The following is a 19,013-nucleotide window of genomic DNA, read 5'->3' on the forward strand; positions in this document are numbered from 1 at the left end:
TCCTACTTCATGTCTCTTTGTTTGTAAGAACTTGTTTTCTCAGTGAACAGCAATTAGAACCACCACTATAACAACAATACAACAGGCAGCAACAACAAAAGGTGGTTCCCAAAAAAGAAAACAGGTTTTAACAGGCACTTAGCACAACTGGGGACAGTTTACTACTTCAGAAACCTCTTCATTCAGAGTTATAATACTCCATCAGACACAAAGGAGCCTTGTTTTTATGAGCAGAGTAGAGTCATTAAACATAATTCCCAAGAAGGCTTATTGGAAAAAGAACAACTGGGCATCACTTGGCATATTGACACATTCATTGTCAAATATAATTTCAGTATTATTTTAAACAGAGCATGGGTAGCCTTTACAATTAATTAAATGCTCAAAATATTTGAAAACTCTCCTTTGGAATTATGTAATATTTTTTTAAATGCAACTGGCAAAATTCTGCTGAGATTTCAAAACACATTTCAGAATGTGTTCACAGAGGTGCATTTGTAGAATTTTCAGAATAATAAGCAGCTGTCTTGCCAAAGTTGTCTGATTTGTAAGTCTACTATTACTGCTACTGAGGATCCAGCAGCTAAATTTTCAAGTGTCTCATTTTCCTCCCGTATGTGGTTTAAGAATTCAGTCATGAGGGGTCTTAGAGCTCGTTTTCTGAAAACACAGGGACAGTACTCCTTCTGGAAGATCTTCAAGTCAGGGCCTCACCGCGTGTGTTTCCTTCATCTGTTGCTGGTGAGGATTTTACACTTGTGACATTCTGAGATTTGGCACTTTTTTCCCTAAGTAGAAGTTATAGTTTCTGAAACTGTTTCTATTAGCTAATGTTTAAAACAGTTGAGGAAGTTTGATCAATTCTGGGGTGTAGATGTGATTAAAGAGACAGTATATTATGTCTTTTGGAAACTCCCACATATGCGAAGTGGCTTTTCTTAATGTTACATCAATAAGACTCAGGCACACCTGCTTCCCCAGTCTGCTAGCTGAACATTTCTCCCCACACTTCAGGTCCCTTTTTGTAGCCTGATACCAATAGCATTTTCTCTGGAGGGAAATATGGCTTTTTCTCCCTCTCAAATTCTGTATGAAGGATTTCTTTTTTTCCTTACACAGTTTCTGTGCAGGATTTTTCCTACTATGCATCTTCCTTGTCCGTCGCTCTGAGCTGGCATAGATTCCGCTGCACAGACGGGGTAGACCTTGCATTACAGGGGTGGTAACATGAGCAGAGAGGGCAGTTTACAGCCCTTGCCACATGCTAACTATAGGGAATTTAATGAGATACACTTCCCATTTAGGTTTTCATTTTTTAGCATATAAGCATTATATGTATGGTATAAATATATAATGGGGAATAAAATAAATACTATATGTAAGGTGCCTGGCACATATTTAATACTCTTACATATTATCACTCTATCTCCCCTCTCTTTCTTTTTCTTCCCTACAGAATACTAAAATTATCTTCACTGTATATTCTAGAAAATGACTTTTAGAGCTAAAGCACTGTTTTGTGTATAAGTTCTTCAAATTTATTTAGATAATATATATGTGTTTATATGTTGCTTTCAAACAGTAAAATAAGTTCTATTCTTTTTTAAACATATGTTTTCTGTCTCAGTTTTTCTCTGACACCCAGTAACTACCTGGTAATCCATGGAAGTTACTACTAACAATTTTGAGGAGGTTTTCTGACGTCACATAACTTAGTGTCTTTAGACTATTAATCTTACATCATGACCTATTGAAGGGTCCTCTGCCCCCTCAAGAAACATGAAATTTCTTCTCAAACTTGTTCTTTCACTCTCACATGAATGAAAGAAGTAATAGGGGGAATATAGGACAAAATATAATTTTCAAATGAGGCCTAGGAGGGAGAGTCATGCTTCAAACGAGGGAAGTAAAGGATGGAGGAGCCTCTCAGGATTAGACAGCCCCGTTGCCTCAGAGTAATTCACAACCAGCCATTCCAAAGTGGAAGCTGTCAGTGAGCAGAAGATGTATAAGGTATGGTAAGTGGGAGCAAGACTGCTACTCCATCACTTACAATTTAGTAAGCTAATAACATTCTTATAGTCTTTTTTGAAATATTAAAAATATGTATAAAGTGGAGCTGAGTGTCATTTCACCTATAATGTAGCTCTACAAATTCAGGTTGATATGTATCTAGGGATTTTATTTACTGATGTGTTGACATACGAGATTTTGGTTGTTGCTGAATGAAAACTTAAACCTATGACTCCGAAATTCAGACAGATTTGGCACAGTTTCTTTTTATGTGGATGGTGATTGTTTCATAAACCTTTATTGTCTGTTTTTACATATTCTTATTTTGCTTAGGTACTTCGAAGTGAAATCTGAAGTTAGCCTTTCTACTCAAGAAAGACTATTAAGAAATACTAGATACACTGAGCAGAGATCTTTGTACACAGAGTATAATGACTGAATACCTAATTAGGGAGAGTCTGGGGAAAAAAAAAAAGAATTGGGTGCAGGAATGTGCTGACTAGAGTAAAATATAAACTCTACAAGTTTAGGGACATTTTCCCTCTAGGACCCCAGAGATGAGAACATTTCTAGGCACATGGTGATGATCAAAGAACTTTTGTTAAATAAATATAATATGCATGTTTGATGTAGTCTTCTACATAGTATAAAAGATATATTTGTTTGAATTTAATGGGAAGGGGTTTAGAATCATGCAATATTACTATTTCATTTTAAAATGAAGCTCAGAAACTTTAGATGATTTTCTCATGGTCACACAGTAAAGCTTAGCTTAATTATCTAGTACCCAAAAGTAGCTGGGATTGGTGGAGAAGACTTCTCAAAAATCTTTTTTCAAGGGAGACTGAACAGCCTCTTTGGGGAGAAAGCATATAAGGAAAGAGGACCCCAGATATGATGCACCTGCCCTAGTAAAGTTCTGAAACTTGAGGGGCACACTATTCTGAGTCCAGCATGACAGCTCTGATTTGAATCTGTTCCCAATCTAGCCTCACAGATTCATGGAAGAGGTCCAGAAGAACAAACCAAAGGAGTGACTCACACAAGGTCTATACAAACCTTTGGGACATAGTGGAATGACTATGAGTTACTGTTAACAGTACAGAGTATAACAGTATTACACAGAATTATTTCATTAAGATCATTGCTATCATAGCTGTGGGGAAATTGAATTACTTAAATTGCTAAACACTACAGAGTATAAATACATAGCACAGCCAGTACAATTCATGATTCATTTCCAACAGTTAAAAAATGTAGATTAAGAGTCTGATAAATAAGACATATGGCCAAATATATTCAGTGATTTATTGATATGAAAGGCACAATGTTCCTGCAGAACATCTAATGTATTTATTCTTCATTTTGGAGAAAGATGGATTAGATATGGATTGTTATAGAGGAAAATTATACAGTAAATGTATAAAAAACATGTACAAGCACACACAAAAATATTGAATCTCAGTAAATACACTTAATTTATACTTGTTTGAGTCATTCCTTCAGTTTTTTTTTTTTTTGGCAAGGCCATAAATTTGATTTTATAACACAATTTGACTTGGTTAAAGTATAGGATTATTATTTATCATTTAATAAAAATAAAATTCCAGGAAAGAGTCAAAATGCATAACAATATTTTGTTGATATTTACTGGTAAGCAAGGACTGAATAAGAATTGTGTTTTTCCTAACTTCCTTAATTCCAGTGTGGGACAAGAGGAAAGAGGGTAGGGCACAACCATTAAAAAAATGACACAGTAATTAAGAATATGACATAAACTGGTTAGAACCAACTAGGCCCAAGATGATGGAAGATTCACACTCCAGTAGACCTTGAGCCCTATGATATGCTCATTATAATGCATTAGCATGCTAAATGACTCACCCACAGGTGCCATGACTGTTCTCAGGCTGACCATAAAAGGCCAAACAGTGGGCAAGTGTCCAATTCCTGGAGATCCCTGCCTCCTTCCTGGAAATAGTTAGAATAACCCTCCCACTTGTTAGCATATGAAATTACCCAGCCCATAAAAACTAACAACCTAGTACCCTGAGGCTTCCTCTCTTGCCTTCTGAGACAGACCTCACTCTATGGAGTGCATATCTCTCTAAATAAACTTGCTTTCACTTTACTATGGCTTGCTCTTGAAGTCTTTCCTGTGGGAGACAAGAATCTCTTCTCCAACAACATATAAATTTAAAAAATGATTTTAAAAGCAAGTAAAATTTTGGTGATATTGGAAACCAAGTTTAGAAGATATCAAATTAAAATAGGACCAAAAGCCCTATCCACTATGAAATAAAGTTTGTCTGTTACTGCCTCTAAATTATATCACTTTTTAAGTGCTGTCACTGGTTCATTTTCTTCTAGAAAAAAAATTGTCTCAAAATGTTTATGTGTTGAGACTTTTGAAATATCATTTTGTTCTCTCTCTGTGTCTCATAAATGATGGCTAAAAGGATTAGTTATAGATAGTATTGAATGTTGTTCCCCCATGGATTAAGCACAGCAAGCAGGAAGAGAGAGAAAAAGGTGTAATGAAAGTCTTGTGGACCCTGCTAATACACTAAATTCTTATAATTTGGGAGGTGGATCCTAGAGCAGCCACTTGGGGGCTCCCAGAAACAGTTTTATCTTGATTGGAGAACTACTAACATTGCTTGAATAAATCTTCACTACACACCTATAGCAAAATGTAGCTTTAAAAGTTGAGTTGTAAAGGTGGGAAGATATAATTCAGTGGTAGAGCCCATGCTTAGCATGCGTAAGTTCTTGAGTTCAGTCCCCAGTCCCTTCATTAAAAAATTAATAAGTAAACCTAATTACCTCCCCCATCCCCCCAAAAAAGTTGAGTTGTAGAAATATGGGACCTATTCTCACACACACACACACACACACACACACACACACACAGAAGCCCTCTGCTCTGGGTCATCTTGGCCCTCACATGGCTATGGAGTAATAGGTATCACTGTGAAGGATGCTGTGTGCCTAAGACTCTCTTCCCCATCACTTCCTTTCTACAGCGGACATAGTTGTGCTACCAGTGAGTATGAGCTTTGTGAGCATGGAGGCCAGGACCATATTATGTTGAAGTCTCATTGCTGTATCACCTTGAACATTACCACAGCTGTGGTACCTTTAATTACTAAATCCTCCTCTTATAAATTTGAGTTACTCCTTTATCTTTATTAACCTTTTCCCTAAAGCTGGGATCCTCGTCATTAACACATTCTAGTTTAAATGCCAAAATAGGCTCAGCATTTAGGTTAAAAAGTGTGTCCATGTGATTCTAGGTAAGTATATGTTAAAATATTCAAATATTAGAATTTGACCATTATGAAGTTGCTAACCAAATTCCTTGCTGCTTGTACACGGATCTGGCATCATGTGGATGAGTCACATCTTAGATTGTCAATCAACAGTCCACCCGTAGGTGGATTTGACAAAAGATGCATCTAAGGGAAGATTCTTACCTGGCAGCAGAGAAATTGCCCAGAACCAATACAGAAACCCCACTGTTATTTGAAACTGCACTGCCAGAAATGGATTGGGTTGTCACTGGTATTTCCCCTCAGGGGCAGAGCCTCATAACTAAATCTATATTTTAAAGAGCCAATATTAGAAAGCCAGGAAACACTAAATTCTGTCTCTTAATTATGTTTTAATGCTAGTAAAGCCATGTTGTGCTCTGGGGGCTGGCAATATCAATTTCAGTCTAGAGAAAAAGGTAAGACAGGAGCTAGCAAAAGCAGTTGAAGTACAAATATAAAAGTCAGGGATCTATTTTTAAATGTGCAAATGACAGCAAATATTAAATTAAAGGGACATTCTACACCAGCAAAATCTTTCATTGACTGAAAGTCTTAGAGCGCGATGAAAAATCATAAGCCTGTGAGTGAAAATCAAAGAAACTCTACCATGAAATAAACTCGCTAGAATAATGCTAGGCAAATTGTCAGCAAACAAGATGTTAAGACACTGGCCAGCGAGTGGGGAGTCCCATATGAAATGGGAACTATTGATTTGGTTTGTATGGAGAGTTATTGGAGGGGATTCTTTTAAGCTGTTTGGACCTGCATCTTTCTAAGGATACTAACTTCACATCCTTTCCTTGTCTCTGTCCAGTTTTACTGTCCATGCAGGGGTCCATGTTTAACGTAATGGGTAGAAAGAGTCACAGTAGGTTGGAAAAGCGCACGATCCATTTCCACAGTGTAGCCTGGGGTAAAGCATAGCTACCCTGTGAGATACCACAGAGGAGATTCAGAAGCAGAATGACTTTCTTTCGAGAGGAGAAAACAGGCAGGATCTTCTTCACACTGTTTTTGAGCCATTCATTGGGAGTGTATTTATAAGATTCGAGGAACATGAATGAACAATTTGGGTAACAGAGAGAGCAGCATCTCCCTGGAATGACTGACTAGGGCATTTTCATAACACTAGGGCATAAAACATCAACACAGGGTAAAGGTTATGGACTTTATTTACATCAATAGTCTATTTTCATCTCAGCTACTTTCAACAGCAGTTGTACACATGGTTTACTTTTCCCCCACTGCATTGTACTTTTGTCGTCCTGTTGCTCTCAGCTTTTTCACTTTGTTAATTTATTTTCAAAGTTCATACTTAAAAAATTTAAACCAAAGAATAAAATAAAGGCAAAAAGAAAAAGCCATAAACATCATCAGTAGGATGTCAACATGACACCAAACAACATAATATATCATCAAGATGAGCAGATAATCTGGTAACTACAATTTTTATTTGTTTGGCATTTTCACAGAAGAGAAGAATGCAGACCCTTTTCCACTGTATTACCACCTTCTTCAGACACACAAACATTACTTTGAATTCATTTCATTTTGCCACAGTGGGAACGGAACTCCTGGCATAGAAATAATTCCACTTCCCAAAGCTCTTATAATGGAAGAGAAAAGCATGAGTTTGATACAACTGAGCTAAGTCCAATGTTCTGTTTTTTTTTTTTTTAAGGCACCTTGTGTTGTCAAGGACCATTTAACATGAGCCCAGAGCAAATCTGCGTTTTCTTGCTGAGTGCTCCAGATCACAAGGTTTATGCTATTTTTTTAAATTGAAGTGTAGTTGATTTAAAATGTTAGTTTCAAGTGCACAGCAAAGTGATTAAGTTATACATATACATATATACACACATATATATATACACACACACACATATATATATATATATATATATATGTAATATATATATTACCCCAAAGGAAGAGGGAAAAATTCTCAGTTCTTGTCTTGCCCAAAAGAGAGGAATTTAAACGGGAGACGAAAGTGTTGTGTAGCTAAAGACTTTATTAGCAAAGTGAAAGTACACCTCCAAGAGTGGAAAGCTGGCTGATTCAAGAAAGGATACCAGCATCAGTCTTTCTTGTCCCTTCTGTCTTACACCGTTGCTTAGAGGTGGTCTCTTGAGCAACTGACAGCTCTTGTCCTTGGAGTGCTTAGTCATGCTCATTTGCTTTTGCTTATGTCCTTACCCATGATGCACACAGAAAAGCCCACGGGGAGGCTGGTGCTAAACTGCAGTTCCAATTATATTACAATTGCATCGGTTCATGTCCAGTTAGGTCCTTGTCAATACCTCGCCATTGCTGTCATCCAGTTCCAACTGGTTTCTTGCTGGCACTCTTTTAGAGGAAGTAAATCCCCTTAATATGAAGGTGGGCATACTGCCATCTTCTGGACCATTTTCCTTCTCCTCCACTTGTCTGCCCAGTGCCCCTACTTGTGTAACTGCCTAACACATATATTTTCAGATTCTTTCCCATTATAACTTATTATAAGAAATTGAATATAGTTTCTTGTGCTATACAGTAAGACCTTGTTGTTTATCTATTTTATGTACAGTAATGTGTGTCTGTTAATCCCAAACTCCTAATTTATCCATCCCCCACAAGGTTACATAGGCCACTGAATAGGCCCTATGTCTGCTGGGTCACTGCTCAATCCCAGGGCAAGGTGGTCGTGTCTACTGCTTCCCCAGATGGTCCTGGGTCTTGGCCTTGGGTTCCTCCCCTTTAACACAATTCACTGCTTATGTAGGTTTCATTTGTTCCTCTCTGGGAATGGAGCCTAGAGAAACTGGCCCAAATTTGCTGACCCTCTGGCTACTGTTTCTACTGTGAGTAATAAAATCTTTACTCTCTGAGATCCAGGAGTCCTGGTCTTCCTGTCACGTCCATAAAACTGTAGCAAACTAAGTTGTCAGCTTGCAAGTGAAGTAAAGTCTAGACCCTTTCCAGCTCTTGAAATGTTAGAGATTTAAAGGTGAAAATGGGAAATGTGTTAATAGAGGAAAGGTCTGGCTGAGATTCATAAATATTGAAATCGTGTATGTAGGTGGAAATGGAAGTTCGGGCATAATGAGAGAGTAGAGTTACGAAGCATGTACTGAAGTTTGGGCACTGAGTACACCAACAAATATAGGTTTGATAGAAAAGTATGAGCTTGGAAAAAGACAAGAAAAAAGAGACCAGAGAGGTAGGAGGTTAAATGAGAGAACATGGTTTCATAGAAGTCAAGAGAAGGGAATTGTTCAAGAAAAGGTAAGTATTCGACACCTTTGAGAGATAAGTAACATGAGAGTAAGTCCGTTGTATTTAATAAGATGAGGAAGAAAGACAGAAGGTAGGGGTTAAATAAAAGCTTATTAAAATGTTGGGGAAGGATCTAATGGGCACGTCATGTTTGAAGACAACAAGGGAATAGATCATCTATTCTCTAGAAGCCAGGACAGGATGCCCTGGGTCGGGATGTGATCGCATGGATGCACTGAAAGCGCAGTTTTGGGAATCCCTCTCATGGAAGGAGGAACCACTTGTTCACTATTACGAGAGTAAAGAAAATCAGGATGGCTGTGATATGATAGGATTTAACATTTGTTAGCTGGAAGATTAACTTTTTTTTCTACAAATTTCTCATTGAAGTATAGTTGATTTACAAAGCTGTGTTAGGAAGATTAAAGTTTAATAGCTTCATTTTCTCTAGGAATAGAGTCAAAACATAAATTGACATGTACTTGGCCTTAAGGTTTAAACCCAGTGAGGGAAGTCTTAAAAATATGTTTTGATATTACATGAGTGAATAAATCAGAGAATTAGAGGAGCAGGATTTGACAGTACTGAGGGTCCTTTTCAAGGTCATGGCTTTGTAATACAATTTCATGGGTGATTTTGTTCAGCAGCACTTGGCTTTGAAGGTAGAACTTAGCATACAGCTGGGTTTAGTGAGGGCGGTGGTTCCCAACCATGGGTTGTGCATTAGCATCATGTTGGTAATTTTTGCAAATCCCAACTCTCAGGCTGATTAAATAAGAATCTTCACAGATGAGGCTCAGACATATCTTTACAGCTTCCTAGGTGACTCAGGTGGGAAACCAAAGGTGAGAACTACTGATGAAAAGAACAAACGAGGCCAAGAAGTTTAAAGGAAAGAGGCACAAGGTTCTTTGCATGCTAACAGATGAGCCACATTTGACTCTCTGGCTATTCTGAGTAGAAGCCCCAAGCGAACCCTCCACGTGTCCTCTGTAGACAAGAAGCAGTCAGTCGGTGATTAGAATCCAGGCTAGTAAAACCAAACAAAGAATTCCACTGAACTTTTTGTCAAAGACAGAAAAACAAACAAACGCCTTCAAAATAAATCTTTACTACACCCCACAATAATTTATAGTTTTAATTTGTAAGGTATTCTATTGCCACACTCACTGCCAGGGGCAGGGAGGTGGGAGAAGGGGAAGCTGTTGGTCACGAGGGACAAAGCCTCCATTACGTAGGATGAATAAGTCCTAGAGATCTAATGAGCAGCATGGCACCTGTAGTTAATGATACTGTGTGGTATAATGGGAATTTGCCAGGAGAGTGGGTTTCAGGTGCTCTCACCACAAATCGAAACTAAATGAAACAAAAAGTAGCTATATGAGGAGATGGATAATCTGAAATATTCACAATTTTTATTTAAAAAAAATTTAAAAACCCTGAATACTCCTGAATTTAAACTGGACTCAACTTTTTTTTTCAGGTATCATACAAACTGAATGAATAACCCTTTCACGTCTGAGCCTATATAACACTTGAAAATACTGCGTCTTGACAAATTTTGATCTGAGAACATTCACAATGATGTGGAATACATTTCCCTTGGCTAACTTGCTTTGAGCCCCCTGCAATGATCAGATTCTGTCTACTCAGGGCTAGACACTGGTGTTACAGCACAGATACCACTGACATGAATATTATTATGTCAATCTAAATGTGCTTGAATGTTTTTTGGATAATTTCATCATTAAATAAATTTTTCATTAACCCACCATTTTAAAGAAAAGAGTATCATTAAACTTTGATTATATTTTTAATTGGGTTAATTTCAATTACTTTTTGCATTCAACCTTATTGTTGCAAACTTTTAAAAAGATGTTGTTCTAATTTTCTGCTTGAGTAAGTATAATGTGGTAAACAAATAATCCAATAACTTTCTGACAATCTGATGCCCCTAAAGTGACTGAAGATTATAACTATCAATTTTAATTATAAAATATTATAAAGCTAGATCATTGGGGGGCTTTATACGAACCACAGACTGCATCTAAAATTTCTTTTTGTTTTGTTTTTAGTTAAACTATGAGTCATGATACTTGTTTATTTTCTTATCATTCAAGAAGAGGCAATACAATTCCACTCCCAGGTATGTACTCAAGAGAAATAAAAATATATCCACACTTAAACTTGTACATAGATGTTTGTAGCAATGATCTAATAGTCAAAAAGTGAAAACAACTTAAATGTCCATCAATTGGTCAATGGATAAACAATTTGTGGTGGTCATACAATGGAATATTATTTGGCAATTAAAAAAATGAAGTTACAATACAACACGCCTTAAAAACATGCTGGGAAAAAAAAACCTAGTAACAAAAGACCAAGTATTGTATAATTCCATTTTTATGAAATGTCCAAAATATTAAATAGAGATTGCAATAGATTTAGAGAAGGCAGATTGGGGAATTGGGAGAAAATGGGGAGTGACTGCTATTGGTTAGGGGATTTCTTTTTGGGATGAAAATGTTCTCATACTGGATAGTAGTGATCGCATGGTTGAATATACAAAGAAACAATGAATTGCACAAATTAAAGGAAGGACGTTATATGTAAATTGCATCTCAATAAAGTTGTTATTTAAAAATAGAGGCAGGAAGTTTTAAAAATTCTTGAGAATTTTTGTTAATTTAAGTTTAATTCTTTTTACTTTTTAGAGGGGAGGTAATTAGGTTTTATTTTATTTATTCTTTTAATGGAGGTGCTGGGGATTGAACCCATAAACTTGTGCATGCTAAGCATGCATTCTACCACTGAGCTATACCCTCTCCCACAAAGTTTAATTCTATGTAGATGTATTTTCTTCTTTTTCTCTTTTTACTTATTATAGCTAGAATGGATTCTAGGTCCCCTCCTCCATGATGAATTTTTAAAACATTCTTTGATGTACTGCTCCTAAATTTGCTTCTGACTCATCTGGTCCTCTGTACTTCAGCTCTTCTCTATCAATAACCTCCGTCTGGTGAATCACTTTTCTAAAATTTGTTTCTGTCTTGCTTTTAAAAATAGTCTTCTGGAGCTGTTGTAAATGGTTTAATGATAACATTTTTGAACATTTTATTTCACAACCACGGGTTTGCTATTGTAAGTACTATATTTCTCAAGTTTCTCTATAAATAAGTATTTCTCTCATCTTTTACATTTAAAATATATTTTGAGGAATTAGTATCTTTACCATAGGATAAGCATAAAACCCTGAAAGAACCTATCCCAATAGAAATAACCAGGTAAGGTGATTAAATGCAAATGCCTCATTAAAAAGCAAATCCTTCATTTAAAGTTGTTCAGGAGAATGGAACTCAAAATAATTCAATCTGGTCAAATTTAATATGCTGAAAAATCGTATTCAAAAATATTTAATGGCTTAGAGAAATGTTAGATCAATCTGCTCCTACCTTTAAATTTAAGTAAACTAGTGACTTTGTTTACACAAGCTGTTCTCATTAACAGAAAATCCTTCCGTATCTTAATCTATTTTCATCATTTTCTAGAAAAATATGGTTCAAATTTTATCTCATTCAGGATAGCTTTACAGATAAACCTGTCTTCATGATATCCTGATAGTATACCATTTAAAAACTGAAACAGAGTTTATGTATTATACATTTGAACATAATATCCTTTTTGTGATGATTCTCAAGTTATTCAACATTATATGCTTTGTCTTATATTTAGATTTTAAGCATTTCAATAGCACATCTATGTGTTTCATTTGTTATATATTTTAAAGAGTATATAGATATAAAATGACCATTATATATACACTGGATTACTTACAAAGCAGAAAGCAGATATATATATATATATATATATGATATATATATACATAAAATTTATATATATATATATAAATTATGTTAAAATAACTCATGTTTATTATACTATATTTTGTCTCCTACCTCTCTTGTCACTTCCTCAGTATTTGCTTTGTAACTATTGCCCATCTAATAGTAACAAAGGAAACACTGAGGAAGTATGGATGGAGATAAGACACAAAATAGTATGTGCCTGCAAAAAAAGGACTTTTTTGGATAATCATAATTTACTTTGTCAAAACTGAGGGAAGGTCAGAGACAAGCAGCACCAAAAAAACAAATTTTTTAACTTTGGCAGTATCAAAGTCTAATATCACTAGTGAGTGCAGTTTTGCTGTGGTAGAAATGACAGAAGCCATGGTCGAGTTGCTCAGGGAGAACACAGCCAGTAGGAAACCTGTAGTGCTGAGCTTCAGAGACAAATGCTGAGGGGAAGAGTGTGCTGTTTGTGCAGCATCTCAAACTTACGTATGATCTCTTTCCTTTGAAAATCAGAGTGAAGTAAGCGGAGAGAACAGGATGCCTGGCGAGCGTATTGGATGGATTCTACCATCACCCGCTCAGTACTGTATCTGCCCTGCTTTCTTTCATGGACTAATTCACTCCTTCGCTGAGGACTTACTGTGCCCCTCACCTTCCTAAGTGTCAAAGATACTACAGTATCTCCCTCCCTCTGTGTCTCTTCAGCTTTGGTGAAGTTGGTAAGTATCAGTTCTTGAAAGCAAGGTAGCTGTCCATGGGTAAAAAAGCAGTTTTCGTAGGAGGAAGTGACTAAGATTTAGTGAAAGGCAGCGTATATTTTTACAACAGGAAGAAAATGTACAGTTGGATGGGATCAAGCGTCGTAGGCTACATCTGGCTTATTTTCCCAGGGAATTTTAGAGTATAATCCTCATCACATTTCACAGTGAACGTCTTTAAATCCTGTTCGCACTTTTTATTTAAAGGGCTCTTTCATCCAACTGAGTGATTTGTCCTAAAACCCCATCGTGCCCTGTGTTAACACATTATTCTCCACATGGGTTTTGTTCACTGCATTTCAGCACAATGACCCTTTTTATCTCTCCCATGTCCTGCCCTCTGTGCCCCTGCTGTCCTGGGGCAAACTTGGTTTTAAAGTGTCCTCCTAAAGCAGACCACTGAGAGTACAGTCACTCTACCCTTTTTTTGCAGTTTAGTATTTTATAATTTAAAAGTTAAAAAAGTACTTTTTAAAAGTATAGTTGATTTACAATCTTGTGTTAATTTCTGATATACAGCATAGTGATTCAGTTATACATATATATATATATATTCCTTTTCAGATTCTTTTTCATTAAAGGTTACTACAAGATATTAAATATAGTTCCCTGTGCTACACAGTATGAACTTGTTTATTTTATATATAGTAGTTAGTATCTGCAAATCTCAATCTCCCAATTTATCCCTCTCCACCACTCCCTCCCTCCCCTCTTGGTAACCGTAAGTTTGTTTTCTGTTGTGTAAGTAAGTTCATTTGTGTCCTTTTTTTTTTTTTAAGATTCCATGAATAAGTGATATCATATGGTATTTTTCTTTCTCTTTCTGGCTTACTTCACTTAGTATGATGATCTCCAGGTCCATCCACTTGCTGCAAATGGCATTATTTTATTCAAAAAAGTACTTTTTAAATGAAAGTTACATCCTTGACAGGATGTCTCTTTTTCACTCTCATGGAAAGAGATTTGCCACATGTCCATCTCCTACGTCAAACTCAGCGATGCGTTTACTTTGCCTGATTGACTGCTTCCTGCAGGTTTCCGTTACTCAACCTGGATGTTTACAGTTGCTCCTTTCCCAGTAAACTATTCCAGTGAAATCTTTTCAAATTCCTCTTTCATGCTCCCTTCTACTCTTATTATAGTCTCCTGCTTAAGCCAGGGGAGCCACAGTTACAAATGAAAGACTACAGACAGATTTTTTTTTCCATTAACAAAAACCTCCAGTTAAAGAACACTTCAGTGGCAAACAAGGGATTATTTCCATAACGTATCTTTTAAAGGACATTGGCCCAATATTTCTTGGTATGCTGAAGGTTTTTTTCTCCCTGTATGTAATTTAGTTCCCCTATTTGATGATTTGTTACCCTCTATCTTAAAAAAAAGTGCTGCAAATCTAAATTAAAAAGAGATTCTAATTACCTCTCTCAGGGGGAAAAAGAATCATCCAGTCATTTAAAAATATTTGAGCTATATTTTGATGTGTTATGCAAATAGACATATAGATCATTTTAATGAAAAAAATAGCAGGATGCTTTAAAATACGTTTTCCTTAAGAGAGTTCTAGCACAGCTTCAGACAGATCTGTTTCCACTTTAGTTTTAAAGGCAGAAATGACAGTGCTCTCTGAATAAAAATCAAAAATAAATTTCCAAATCCGGGTGCCTACTTGCTGCTGACTCTTGTTCCATGGGACTTGAGCTTATACTTTGGGCAAACTAATAGCCTGCTGATTTCAACCTCAGTGAGTGACAGGAGACCCGTGGTGACAAAAGATCTAAAAATATATCAGGCTTTGGCCATTAAAAGCCTTATCAGCAAGTAACAAAAATCAACAGAGCTTTAGGATTGCCAATGCAGGGATTTAAAAAGGCTCCTAGCAAGGGAATATTACTAACCATCCTGATAATCTGTTGACATACAACGTGGGCCGCCTCTGTCACCACTTTCTGGCTGAGAGCTTTAGGTGATGAAAGGCAAAGTGGTTGGGGGTGGGGCGTCAGCGTTAATCCTGACAGTCTGCAGCCTGTGCTGGGGCTGTGGTGGGGAGACGTGGGCTCTACACCTGTCTCAAAGTTTAGCCAACACTCTGAGTTCAGCAGGTGTTTAGATCTGCATGCTTCTGTTAGTTTAGGTTTTGTTTTTTTTTTTTTTCCTTGAGGTGAGAGTGGAGGTTGGAGGTAATTAGGTTTATTTAATTATTTTTTTAAATGGAGGCACTGGGGAGTGAACCCGGGGCCTCCTGCATGCTGACTGTGCACTCTACCACTTGAGCTATTCCCTCCCTGCTAGACATGCATGCTTTTGAAAGAAGCCTGTATATATTTCTATATTCTCTATAGCATCTTGATAGCTAATCGTTGATTTTCATACTGTGAATTCTGTCTAGAGCACAAAGCATTTTCCACGAATACAGTAAGTAAATTTGTTCTTTGTCTTGGCCCCCAAATGCCTCTTGGCACGCACACACACACACACACAAACCCTGTAAGGAAACAGAAGTGTGTTAAAATATTAAGTCATTATTTGTGAATTCTAATTGTTCCCACTGAAGGAATGAATATAAGAGTGTGTGCCAAGGACATATTTCGGTAGAACTAGTAGTTGTGCGATATTTCCTGTTTGCCTTCCCAGGTCTGTCTCCTGATGGACTCTTTAAAGTGACACATCAGAGATCTGTTAATGGGTTGATAAATGACCAAGGGTGGAAATTGTCTTCCAGCATAGTCTGTCCACGGAGGGAGGTAAGACTCAGAGATGGTTTTCTTTTCCTTCTGCTGAGGCAGGCACATTTCTAATGTCTTCCTAGATATAAAGTGGAGATGAGAAGCAACCTCTTTAGCTAAAGAAATAGAAAAAATAATTTGCCATCTGATACCTAGAATAAGATACGTAGTCGGGAGGCTGAAGGAAAGAGAGAGAGAACCAGGGAATGTGGGCAAGACCGATAAGAGAGCCGAATGGAGCTGATGATGCTGGGAATATGAAACAGACCCAAAAAGGGACAATTAAACCTCCATCCGTGTGGCTACTCCCAGCCTCAAGTAGTCAGCGTATCTCATCTGCAGCAGAGGGCTAGTGGGTGAGCCTGTTAAAGAAAGATTTTGATACCCCTCTAGGCGAGTCCGTGGCCAGCATTTTCTAAAGGTAGCTTCACAAATCGCAGCAAGGAAATCCTTACCACACAAGTTGATTTTTCCCTTTTTGTTTAAGGTATTCATAACGACTCCACTAATAATTTCTGTCAGGAATCTGGTCAGGACTCATCGATCTGATGTATAGGAATAGCTGAGTGGGGAGAAATCAATGGAAGCAAATTAAGAAGTAAAACACAAACAAGAGAAAAACTTCACAGAGTGGGTAAGATACAGATGACGTTTTCCTGATGACTCCAAATGAACTGGTGCCAGAAATAATATGATATTCCTTCTCCATCCCCACATTAGTGTCTCTTTCCACTTACTGGCCACCACCCTGTGCTTCACACACTTTTTTTTCTTTTTTTCCAAAATGGAAAGATCAAAGACAATCTTAAGGGGAAAAAGCCATTGCACAAGGGCAGACTTTGGCTTGAATAGGTGAACAGGGTGAAGGTGCAACGCAGGGGAGAGAACCTCCCTCTGTGTTGGTCGAGAGAGGACAGGGAGATAGAAGAGCTTTGTAAATTTTCAGCAATGGAGATGAGCAGAGATCCCCCTTCTCCCTCCGCAGCACCATCTCTCCCCTTTCTATATCTGCCCCAAAGTTGGAAATTCACGAATTCCAATTCCTCTGTTTCAGAATATCTAAAAGTTGTTCTCACTTTAAGACAGGAAGGGTACAGGGCACAGCCATTCAAGGAACAACACAACAATTACTACCAGAATGGTGAAAGATTCAACCCCTGGTAGGCCTTGAGGCTCAAGATGGTGGGAGATTTGACTTCTAGTAGACCTTGAGCTTCATTATATGCTCACTGTAATATATTAACATGGTGAATAACATGCCCACAGGCACCATGGCAGTCCCAAGGCTAGCCACAAAAGGTCAAAGAGAGGGAAACTGCCAACTTCCTGGGAATCCCAGCCCCTTCCCCAGGCTAGTTAGACTGGTCCTTCCACTTATTAGCATATGAAGCCACTGACCCCATAAAAACTGGCAACACAGGGCCTCGTGGCTGTCCCCCCCTCCCACTTCAGAGACAGCCCTGTACTCTGTCTATGGAGTGTGTACCTACTTTTACTCTAATCTGAGCATCTAACCCCCACACCTCGTGGCCTTTCTCTTGCCTTTCAATGTGTCTCTCTAAATAAATCTACCTTTACTCAACTGTGGCTCACTCTTGAACTCTTTCCTGTGCGAAGCCAAGGACCCACACTTGGTGAAGCATGTCCTAGGGGCTCAGCCAAATCCTGGGACATGGCCCTCCTCACACCCCACATTTATTTTTCCTGCATCAACCTGGGTTTTGGTAGATCAGGAATTGCCCCTTTCTGTGTTACGGGTTAGTTGCTATTCAGTACTTCCAAAATTCAACTGAAATCATTCTTTGACAAGCTTTTCTCTTGACTTTTCCTCCTTAGTTGTGGCATATCTTCTGCCACGCTAGCACGGACCTATCTCATTCTGTGTTCTAGAGCAGGAACTATTGAAAATCAGAGAAATAATTATCTGCAACCACTCAATTTGCAGGGTTCTAACAGAGAGAGGTGCTTTTAGAACAGTGATGATGCAACACAGGGTAAAACTACTAAACATTATGTTACAATTTAATTTCTCTTCATAACATTTGTTTGCTTGCTCCCCATACTACCCAGTTACTAGTACAGTGTAGAGAAAAATTCTTTACATGACCATAGACTATCTTCAAACTATGTCATACGATGTGGTGGGGGTAGCAAATGTGATGGTTTTCAAGCTCTAATATCCTGTATGATTCTACAGCTGGTCTTAAAAAAATGTGTGCATTGTTCAAAGGGAAAAGAGGAAGAGTGTGCTTGGAAAATCACTATTTCAATGAGTGTAGATTATTACCTTTGGGAGAAAAAAATAACCTTTTCTACTGGTACTAAAATCAAGATGAATACATCCTTCAGAATTTTTTGCTTTATGTTAAGAATGTAACATAACCAGATTCCTAAGATGAAAGCTGTCTTTGGGGGAAAAAAAAGGAAAGAGAGAATGAAAAGAAAGTAGAAAAAAAGCAGACTTCAGCATTTACTATATCTGGAAAATAACATATACAGTATATTCAACTCTGTTAAATGTCTATAAATGTAAAAATAACTTTCCCTCAGAGTATTGGATGCAATGCAAAAAAAAAAAAAAAAAAAAAAAAACTCCACAAAAACGCACAACACCAAAAAACTTCAGTTTGACTCTGAATAGTAAGTGTATCCAACCATCTTTAAAGACTTTGTATTCATCAAATACCATTCTAAGCACAGACATAAAAGGCAAATATTCCTAAGATCTTTCAGTGGTGGCACAGGAGTTTTGTGGGTCACTCTCTCAAGCTGTGACACATCACCAAGGTCAGTGATTCAATAGAAAACATTCATAAGCAGTCGATTACGGAGTGCTTGACTCTAAGCCTGTGTCTACAAAAAAAAAGCAAACACATGTTTGGAAAGTAATAAACCAGTACATACCAGGGCAAGCATTAGATTCTTAATGAGAGCTTCATATCAGCCTAGCAAAATTTCAGCCTATTTATTGGAGGAATTAAGTCACACTGGTATTTCAAAAACTGATAATGCAGCCCTTCTCTATGTGAGAATTCCAGAAGGTTGGTGAGTAATGAATAATATTACCAAATGAGACAAAAGGCCAATCTGAGG

This window comes from Camelus ferus, chromosome 14 (assembly GCF_009834535.1).
Source record: "Camelus ferus isolate YT-003-E chromosome 14, BCGSAC_Cfer_1.0, whole genome shotgun sequence".
Taxonomy (NCBI): domain Eukaryota; kingdom Metazoa; phylum Chordata; class Mammalia; order Artiodactyla; family Camelidae; genus Camelus; species Camelus ferus.